Source organism: Heptranchias perlo, chromosome 33 (genome assembly GCF_035084215.1).
Source record: "Heptranchias perlo isolate sHepPer1 chromosome 33, sHepPer1.hap1, whole genome shotgun sequence".
In the NCBI taxonomy this organism is placed as follows: Eukaryota; Metazoa; Chordata; class Chondrichthyes; order Hexanchiformes; family Hexanchidae; genus Heptranchias; species Heptranchias perlo.
Window position 1 is genome coordinate 50001 of NC_090357.1, and position 8245 is coordinate 58245.

Genomic DNA, 8245 nt, shown 5'->3' on the forward strand with positions numbered 1-8245 from the left:
AGCGTAACCCTAACCCTAACCCTAACCCTAACCCTAACCCTAACCCTAATGCAGTAGTAGCCAAGCAGGAACTCTGGATGGTGCCTAAAGCTAAAGCACAAGGTGCATTCATTTGGACAACAGCAACAGTCTGAGGTGCGGGCCAGAACCAAGAGGCAGACAACATAGGGAGGGCGTTTCCCCCCTCTGCCCACCATTTTAAAACCTAACTTTTGCAAGTGACGCACTAAGGACTTGGTCTGTTTGTTTGTAGCTCCCTGATGAGCCGCAAGATGGTGAAACCGGTCGGAGTGTTCCAAGAAGGAACGATGGATGGTACTTAAGGCTGGAGGACGGGACACATTCAGTAGTAGCCAAGCAGGAACTCTGGATGGTGCCTAAAGCTAAAGCACAAGGTGCATTCATTTGGACAACAGCAACAGTCTGAGGTGCGGGCCAGAACCAAGAGGCAGACAACATAGGGAGGGCGTTTCCCCCCTCTGCCCACCATTTTAAAACCTAACTTTTGCAAGTGACGCACTAAGGACTTGGTCTGTTTGTTTGTAGCTCCCTGATGAGCCGCAAGATGGCGAAACCGGTCGGAGTGTTCCAAGAAGGAACGATGGATGGTACTTAAGGCTGGAGGACGGGACACATTCAGTAGTAGCCAAGCAGGAACTCTGGATGGTGCCTAAAGCTAAAGCACAAGGTGCATTCATTTGGACAACAGCAACAGTCTGAGGTGCGGGCCAGAACCAAGAGGCAGACAACATAGGGAGGGCGTTTCCCCCCTCTGCCCACCATTTTAAAACCTAACTTTTGCAAGTGACGCACTAAGGACTTGGTCTGTTTGTTTGTAGCTCCCTGATGAGCCGCAAGATGGCGAAACCGGTCGGAGTGTTCCAAGAAGGAACGATGGATGGTACTTAAGGCTGGAGGACGGGACACATTCAGTAGTAGCCAAGCAGGAACTCTGGATGGTGCCTAAAGCTAAAGCACAAGGTGCATTCATTTGGACAACAGCAACAGTCTGAGGTGCGGGCCAGAACCAAGAGGCAGACAACATAGGGAGGGCGTTTCCCCCCTCTGCCCACCATTTTAAAACCTAACTTTTGCAAGTGATGCACTAAGGACTTGGTCTGTTTGTTTGTAGCTCCCTGATGAGCCGCAAGATGGCGAAACCGGTCGGAGTGTTCCAAGAAGGAACGATGGATGGTACTTAAGGCTGGAGGACGGGACACATTCAGTAGTAGCCAAGCAGGAACTCTGGATGGTGCCTAAAGCTAAAGCACAAGGTGCATTCATTTGGACAACAGCAACAGTCTGAGGTGCGGGCCAGAACCAAGAGGCAGACAACATAGGGAGGGCGTTTTCCCCCCTCTGCCCACCATTTTAAAACCTAACTTTTGCAAGTGACGCACTAAGGACTTGGTCTGTTTGTTTGTAGCTCCCTGATGAGCCGTCAGATGGCGAAACCGGTCGGAGTGTTCCAAGAAGGAACGATGGATGGTACTTAAGGCTGGAGGACGGGACACATTCAGTAGTAGCCAAGCAGGAACTCTGGATGGTGCCTAAAGCTAAAGCACAAGGTGCATTCATTTGGACAACAGCAACAGTCTGAGGTGCGGGCCAGAACCAAGAGGCAGACAACATAGGGAGGGCGTTTTCCCCCCTCTGCCCACCATTTTAAAACCTAACTTTTGCAAGTGACGCACTAAGGACTTGGTCTGTTTGTTTGTAGCTCCCTGATGAGCCGTCAGATGGCGAAACCGGTCGGAGTGTTCCAAGAAGGAACGATGGATGGTACTTAAGGCTGGAGGACGGGACACATTCAGTAGTAGCCAAGCAGGAACTCTGGATGGTGCCTAAAGCTAAAGCACAAGGTGCATTCATTTGGACAACAGCAACAGTCTGAGGTGCGGGCCAGAACCAAGAGGCAGACAACATAGGGAGGGCGTTTTCCCCCCTCTGCCCACCATTTTAAAACCTAACTTTTGCAAGTGACGCACTAAGGACTTGGTCTGTTTGTTTGTAGCTCCCTGATGAGCCGTCAGATGGCGAAACCGGTCGGAGTGTTCCAAGAAGGAACGATGGATGGTACTTAAGGCTGGAGGACGGGACACATTCAGTAGTAGCCAAGCAGGAACTCTGGATGGTGCCTAAAGCTAAAGCACAAGGTGCATTCATTTGGACAACAGCAACAGTCTGAGGTGCGGGCCAGAACCAAGAGGCAGACAACATAGGGAGGGCGTTTTCCCCCCTCTGCCCACCATTTTAAAACCTAACCCTAACCCTAACCCTAACCCTAACCCTAACCCTAACCCTAACCCTAATGCAGCGTTACCCTAACCCTAACCCTAACCCTAACCCTAACCCTAATGCAGCGTTACCCTAACCCTAACCCTAACCCTAACCCTAACCCTAACCCTAACCCTAACGCAGCGTTACCCTAACCCTAACCCTAACCCTAACCCTAACCCTAACCCTAACCCTAACCCTAACCCTAACCCCACTCTACCCCTAAAGCCTAACCGTAACTCTAATACAGCAAACCTAATCTCCCACCCCACCCCTAAAATCTAAGCCTAACACACCCCACCCTACTCCTAAACCCTGACCCTCACTTAACCCTACCCCTAATGCAACCCTAACCCATAACTCCAACCCCCCAGCCCTGAATCTAATCACAACACTCCAAATGCACCCCACTCTACCCCTAAAGCCTAACCGTAACTCTAATACAGCAAACCTAATCTCCCACCCCACCCCTAAAATCTAAGCCTAACACACCCCACCCTACTCCTAAACCCTGACCCTCACTTAACCCTACCCCTAATGCAACCCTAACCCATAACTCCAACCCCCCAGCCCTGAATCTAATCACAACTCTCCAAATGCACCCCACTCTACCCCTAAAGCCTAACCGTAACTCTAATACAGCAAACCTAATCTCCCACCCCACCCCTAAAATCTAAGCCTAACACACCCCACCCTACTCCTAAACCCTGACCCTCACTTAACCCTACCCCTAATGCAACCCTAACCCATAACTCCAACCCCCCAGCCCTGAATCTAATCACAACTCTGACCCTGGACCCTAACCCTGATGCACCCTACCCTACCCCTAAACACCTAACCCTAACCCTGATGCACCCTACCCTACCCCTAAACACCTAACCCTAACCCTGATGCACCCAACCCTACCCCTAAAACATAACCCTAACCCCACCCCACCCCTAAACACCTAACCCTAACCCTGATGCACCCCAACCTAACCCCAATATAGCCCTGAACCTAACTGCGACCCTGACCCTCACCTAACCCCAACACTAACCCCAGTGCAGCAACCCTAACCCTAACCTGAACCCCCCAACCTCAATACAACATAACCCTAACACTACGTAAAATAAAGGGTAGAGTTCCAACACCAATAATAATAACTAAATACGACATAGAGGCCATAAATTGGCAAAACCCAGGAACTGATTATAACCCCAGAGGGGGATCAAAGGATTACGGATCAAGAAATTACTAAGAAGCGATCGGCAAGAAAAAGAAGCCAGGTGGTAAGGTAAAGCGTGGGCCAACCAAAAGTGGCAGGTATAAGTGACAAGAAGCTCAAGGGATGAGTGAGAATACGAACACAAGAGGGTGTAACTACCCTCCTGCCCACACCATACAACCTAACATTCAGGAGTGACACGCTTTACATTACCACAGACAAAAAAAGATATAAATGCCAAGAAAAGAAAACCCAGAGAATATATCTTGCAAATACCTTAAATCTAAACTTGATCAGTGAGGTAGATGGTTAAATAACTTTTTGTTCCCCTTTTGCCCCCCCCACAAAAAAAGCAGCAAGCAACTTATAAAAATAGGGAGCACCAAGGAGGTTTTTTTAAATTTTAAAATCTAAAATATTTAAAAGGTGCACTTAAAATAAAGCATGGCTGGAAATGTGGGTCTGACAGACATGGAACTCATCTTCCCAAACCCCCCCCCCCCCCCCACGAGGTTTGGGACAGCAATAAGGGCACAAAAGATTACATATTTTTTAAAAAAGTTGTAGTTCCCATAGACACGGTCTCTGGACATGGATGCGGGGACGGCCCCTTTAAGAGATGCCTGGTGCTGCGGGGACGGCCCCTTTAAGAGATGCCTGGTGCTGCGGGGAACGCGACAGCAGGGAGCTGCTGGATATCGACCTCGGTTTTTTTAAAAGAAACCCTTTCCCCGGGGATCTGGAGGAGTTGGGGACACGGGTGAGAATCCGATAACTTTATCTAGTCTTTAGATTTTGAGCGTTCACCGGGTGATTTTTATCTTTGAAATCGGGTTTTTTTCTCAGCGACTGAAAAGCGAGCGCCGCGTGAGGCATTCTGGGATATGGAGTTCTCTCGGGTCAAACACGAGGGCAAGACCCGTAAATAAAAGGGTTTACTTGGTCTCTCTGGGGCTGGGGGACCTTTCTTTCCCCCTCCTCTCCCCCCGGGGGGCGGGTGGCAGCGGTTACGGGAGTTTTTATGGGGAATCGGACCTTGGAAATCAAAATTTTGTTCCACGCGGCCGCTGAAAAGCGAGCGCCGCGTGAGGCATTCTGGGATATGGAGTTCTCTCGGGTCAAACACGAGGGCAACGCTCTTAAATAAAAGGGTTTACTCTGGTTTTTTGGGGCTGGGGGACCTTTCTTTCCCCCTCCTCTCCCCCCGGGGGGGTGGGTGGCGGCGGATTCGGGAGTTTTTTTGGGGAATCGGACCTTGGAAATCGGTTTTTTTCTGCGCGGCCGCTGAAAAGCGAGCGACGCGTGAGGCATTCTGGGAGATTGAGTTTCGTTTAACGAGCGACCGGGTTTAAAAAGGAGGAAATCGGTGGGAAGTTTAATTAATTGTTTAAAATACCCTCATAATTAAAAGGCATAGCCGGAGGTGGGGGTTTGGAGAAGTAGCTTCATGTTTTTATCTTAAAAAATGAGGTGAGGCGGACAGGTAATCAAGCCCCGGGGTCAGCAGACAGTCAGACTCCGTGGCGCCAGAATGACCTGGAGCATTAAAACAGATTCAAAGGTTAAAAAGCAATATTTTTAAAAAACATTACCTCAAAAAAAATAACCCCAAACATCTAAGATAAACTAAAGGAACATTAAAACATTAGGTTAAAAAAATATAATTTAAAAATAACGAACACGTGGAGCGAAGGGGGCGGGGCCAGCCCTGCATGAGACAGGACTCATTACATACAGGACAGGAATTCTAACCAATCCCAGGTCAAGGCTAGCCTGCTTGTGGGCGGGAACAAAACTTCAGCCAACAGTAGCACACAGGGGAGGGGCCAGTCCAAGGCTCCGTACTTATAAGCAACTGTAAACAACGTTAAAATCCTTTCTCCCTGATGAAGCTTAAGGATAAGCGAAACGTCGGAGAAAAAAAGATTCCAGGCCGGAGAACTTACTGAACGAAAGAGTTTTTGGATAGTACTGTTGCAGGCAGAGAACCATCGAAGCCAGAGAGCCACCGGAGGGGAGGTGAGACCGGTGGAAAAAGAGCCTTTCCAGGCGGGACAGCCGGCTGAGCTGGGGAGTGTTTGGAGGACGCAGTCCCAGGCAGGAGACCACCTGAGCCAGGGAGCCACCGTGGGGTGAGATTACAGTTACTAGCGGGGACCTCTATTACCAAATAGAAGCTAGTAACATCTTTTAAAACCTTTTGCACCTTTCTACACCCAGGGAATGGCTAACACTATGCGGAACACATGCAGGTTGTCTGACAACCGTACGCATATGAGGTCGGACCCTGGTACACATAGGTGTCTCCCCGTAGCCAGGGATGAATTTGCTACAACAGTGAGAATAATTTATAGAATTTTCCAGACAATCCACCATCTAATATTCTTAAAGGGCCAGAATCAGCCCCCTAAGGGCATCTTAAAACAAGCTGATAAACTAACCTGCTTTATAAAACCGGCAAAACCGTCACAGGAAACCCTAACCAAATTGGCTTTGAATTCAGAAAATTGGGCAAAACAGACCAGACAGATTCTAATTGAGCACTATACAACAAACCTGGAAGAATTAGAAAATGAATTTGCTCAGGCTGCAGTGACAGAGCGCCTGGAAGAAATGATGACGAAAGCCACTAATTGGATTAAAAAGAGTCTTAGACATAAATTCAAAATTCAATCAATTGATGAGGCAAAGAGACATGTGGTGGGATTAGCATCACGGTTGACAGAGCAAGGGACCAGCACACAATTGAGGACAGAACAGCGGACCGGCACACGGACTAGGACGCCCCCACGCCATAGGCCAAATACCTGGGCAGCCTTGTTCCACCAGCCTGCGATCACAGCCCCCTCATGCCGCAGACGGACTGAAAACCCCCCCCCACCCCGTGGGCCAGCTGCCACGACTTTGTCACGCCACCGACGGACACCCCCACCCCGTGAGCCAACTGCCACAACCTCGTCAAGCCACCAACACACCCCCCCACCCTTTGAGCCAGCTGCCATGACTTCAGCACGCCACCGGCAGACCCCCCCACCCCTTGCACCAGTTGCCACGACTTCGTCACACCACCAACACACCCCCCCACCCTTGGAGCCAGCTGCCATGACTTCGTCATGCCACCGATGGACCCCCCCACCCCTTGCACCAGTTGCCACGACTTCGTCACACCACCAACACACACCCCCACCCTTTGAGCCAGCTGCCATGACTTCGTCACGCCACCGACAGACCCCCCCACCCCGTGGGCCAGCTACCCCGACTTCATCACACCACCAGCAGACCACTGAAACCCCCCCTTCCTTGCGGTCCAGGGCAGTGACCCCCCCTTCCCCGCCATCCAGGGCGGCGACTAGCCCTACCCCACCCCACAGGCCAAGGACCAGGATTTCCAATGTGGCCATCATTAGGGACCTGGACATCACACTTGGCTCTCAAGAGCCTGAGCCACGTAGACCCCAGCACTACATGGGGAACCAACATCAGACCGTATTAAACCAAATCACTAGGGATTCCTCAGACCCAAAACAAACAGAAGGGAGAACCCCTCCTACACCAGGGACAAATCCATGCACAACATTCCTGTACCCCAAAACCAGGGTCACGTACCAACCGCTCCCACAGAGACAAAAGAAAGACTGTACCAAACCAACCATCCCAAGAAATACAGCAGTTCTAGAGCCCGAGATCAGTGTCACAAAACAACCCCTTCCACAGAAACAAAGGAGCGACCAGACCGGACAGGTAAACCCAATAGACACAGAAATGAGGACAGGAACAATGAGGGCCCAGACAGACAACACAGTAGGAGAGGCAGAAATAGCTGAAGCCGAGGTAGGGAACACAATAGGGGAGACAGGGGTAGCAGACATAGAAACAGAAAACACACCAACAGGGGCAGAACCTGACTCTGAAGGGGAAGATGCACAGAGAGTGACGAGGCACCCCAACACCAGCCGAAAAAACATTACCTGGAAATTGGAACCCAGAAAATCCATTTTAATAATAGGAGATTCCAACCTCTCCAAGATAAAAAGATGCCCAAATCCCACCACCCAAATTGATAGCTTTCCAGGAGCTAAATTCATTCATGTCACAGCAATTCTGGACAAATTGGAACCCTGTCCGGAGACCAAAAAGGTGGTGCTCTCAGTTGGCATTAATAATCGAACGCAGAGACCACTGACTGCAACCAAGCAACTGCAGTCATTACTTAAATTGGCTAAGAGCACATTCCCAAATGCTCAGATCTGGGTGCCGGAAATTAACTTCAGTAACTTACTTCCAGAAACAGAGAGGGATACAATCAGAGGAATTAACCAGCATATAAAAAAACAGAATTACATACCAGCAATTAATGCTAGATCCTTTAAAGTGGGGGCTGACCACATCCATTGGACAGATAGCACTGCCCATAACATAATAAACCAGTGGATGAAGTCTTTAAACTAAAAAGGACTTTAACCCAAGAGAAGGGTAGATTACACCTGGGAAAAACTGTTATTAATATTTCCCAACTCTTTAACCCCACAGAGGTACAGGAGAGGGTTTTAAACAAGGGCCTTACATTTGTTCCAACCCCAAAACATTGTAAAGTACAAATTCAGGAAGATCTGAAAAGGTTTTACAGGAGAGTAAAACTGACCGATTACTTTAGCGATTCAGAAACAGACAAGCAACCTTTTACACCACCATCAGAATGGACCCCACCAAACAATAAAATAGAGCCAGAAATCCTAAACTTTATTAAACAGACTCAATCACAAA